The following is a 2,577-nucleotide window of genomic DNA, read 5'->3' on the forward strand; positions in this document are numbered from 1 at the left end:
AGGTTCAAAGATGCGAAAAAACTGAGGTTCCACCGTATATCAAATAAACGTTATTTGTCTAGTATCCTTTAGATGTCACTACCTTTCTTCCCCCGCCTCACAATCAGCGAAGGAAATGAGGATGGGAACTTTGTATCTGGGATGCAACATTTTATTGAAACAGTGCAATGAGATTATATTACCTCTTTAACGCATTCCTGCCCTTTGTTGTTGTTGTTTAGTCGTTTAGTCGTGTCCGACTCTTCGTGACCCCATGGACCAGAGCACGCCAGGCACTTCTGTCTTCCACTGCCTCCCGCAGTTTGGTCAGACTCATGTTTGTAGCTTCAAAGACACTATCCAACCATCTCGTCCTCTGTCGTCCCCTTCTCCTTGTGCCCTCCATCTTTCCCAACATCAGGGTCTTTTCCAGGGAGTCTTCTCTTCTCATGAGGTGGCCAAAGTATTGGAGCCTCAGCTTCACGATCTGTCCTTCCAGTGAGCACTCAGGGCTGATTTCCTTAAGAATGGATAGGTTTGATCTTCTTGCAGTCCATGGGACTCTCAAGAGTCTCCTCCAGCACCATAATTCAAAAGCATCAATTCTTCGACGATCAGCCTTCTTGATTCCTGCCCTTAGCTCTTCCTTTAATCTTCTTCCATCTTTGAAGGCATACCCTGGAGGACCCTAAAGGAAACAAACTTGTCCATCTCTTGCTCCTAACTCCCTTTGACGTAAGATGGACCAAGAACTCTGCTTCCTCATGGATACAATTCTTTCCTCTTGGCATACGCCCATTGTGAGTGATCGGAGGACAGCAGAAAGAGAATCCTTGACTTAAGCTTCTCACAGAAGAAAGTAAAGTATTAAGTATGTGAATTGCTTGTGTGATCAGAATTTGCTTCCACATAACCGGTTCGTGACCCAGGGGAGGGAATACTTGAAACAAAAACTCAGAGCCAAGAGAATGAGAGCAATCTCAGCATCCTGCATGGACCTGGTTTATTCAAACTACTGCAATAGGACAGCCTTGCTGACCTGCAATTCAGCAGAACGGCTAGTTCGAAAAGGCTGCCTGGAGGCATATTAGAAGAAAGATGATATACACAGCACACAAAGACTCATAAAATGCCACGACACTCTTCCACTTGCATCAAGAAAGGTTACAGGTCATGGGATGTGTGGCTTCATGCGGATATCGTCTCCTCTGAAATTACCTTGCTGTATCCCCGAGTGCCCAGGTCATTTGGGTCTCTTATGTCTCACTTTGACACCATGCCCATGACAACCAGGACTTGCATGGGACTGTTGACATTTCAATCCCATATCTTACTTCCCCGGTACCAAAAGATGTCAAAGACATTTGAGGAGATATGTGAGTTCTCTGCTATGATTAAATGGGCACAAGATATTGGTCATAACATTATGTTTGCTGACTGGGAACAGTTGTGGACCACCGGTATGAAATTTAGGGCATGTAATGCCTTAAGAGAGAATATTATGAAAATGATATACAGGTGGTACATGACACCAGTCAAGCTTGCAAAAATATATCATTTGCCCGATAACAAATGTTGGAAATGTAAAGAAAATGAAGGCACATTCTTTCACCTTTGGTGGACGTGCCCAAAGATTAAGGCTTTCTGGGAGATGATCTATAATGAAATGAAAAAGGTATTTAAATATACCTTCCTGAAGAAACCAGAGGCCTTTCTCCTGGGCATAGTCGGCCAATTGGTGCCAAAGAAGGATAGAACTTTCTTCATGTATGCAACAACAGCAGCAAGAATACTCATTGCAAAGTATTGGAAGACACAAGATTTACCCACCCTGGAAGAGTGGCAGATGAAGGTGATGGACTATATGGAATTAGCGGAAATGACTGGCAGAATCCGAGACCTGGGAGAAGAGTTGGTGGAAGAAGATTGGAAGAAATTTAAAGACTATCTGCAGAAATACTGTAAAATTAATGAATGTTAAAAATGATGTTGGATTGAAAATAAGTGGCATTAGCAACAAAGTTAATGAGAATATGCAAAAATGAATTGATAATGGATGAAAATATAGAGTTATAAAATGTTAAGATATAGAGTTAAGATAAACGAAAGAGGGTAAGGATTTGCTGATTTGATTATTTAAATGGGAATACAAAAAGGGGAGGTGTGAGGAGGTCAAGGAAACAAGCTTATGAGTTTAAAGTTACAAAAAATGGATTTGTTTTTAATTCTTTTTTATCTATCTGTTTTTTGTATTTTTATTTTTTATGTATTTTTGTATCTTTTCTTTTTTTTATCTTTTTCTTTTCCTATTTTTTTGTATTCTGTAAACCTATGTTTTTGTAAAATTTCAATAAATATTAAAAAAAAAAAGATATGTGAGTTCTCACACGGATGCTAGCTCAACTCCTTCCTCTTTCTCCAAACATCACCTGCCCTTCCAAGGTCAGATAAGGCTGGAAGAGGTAGGCAATATACACATCACAGCTTTACACAGTGCAGGAGGGTGGCATGGGGATTACAAAATGCAGGCATACAAAAATCATGCCTAATACATTCTATCGAAAAGGTTAATTGCAATAAGTACTAGGACACTTCGAA

The sequence above is a fragment of the Podarcis raffonei genome, chromosome 8 (genome assembly GCF_027172205.1).
Source record: "Podarcis raffonei isolate rPodRaf1 chromosome 8, rPodRaf1.pri, whole genome shotgun sequence".
NCBI classification, from domain to species: domain Eukaryota; kingdom Metazoa; phylum Chordata; class Lepidosauria; order Squamata; family Lacertidae; genus Podarcis; species Podarcis raffonei.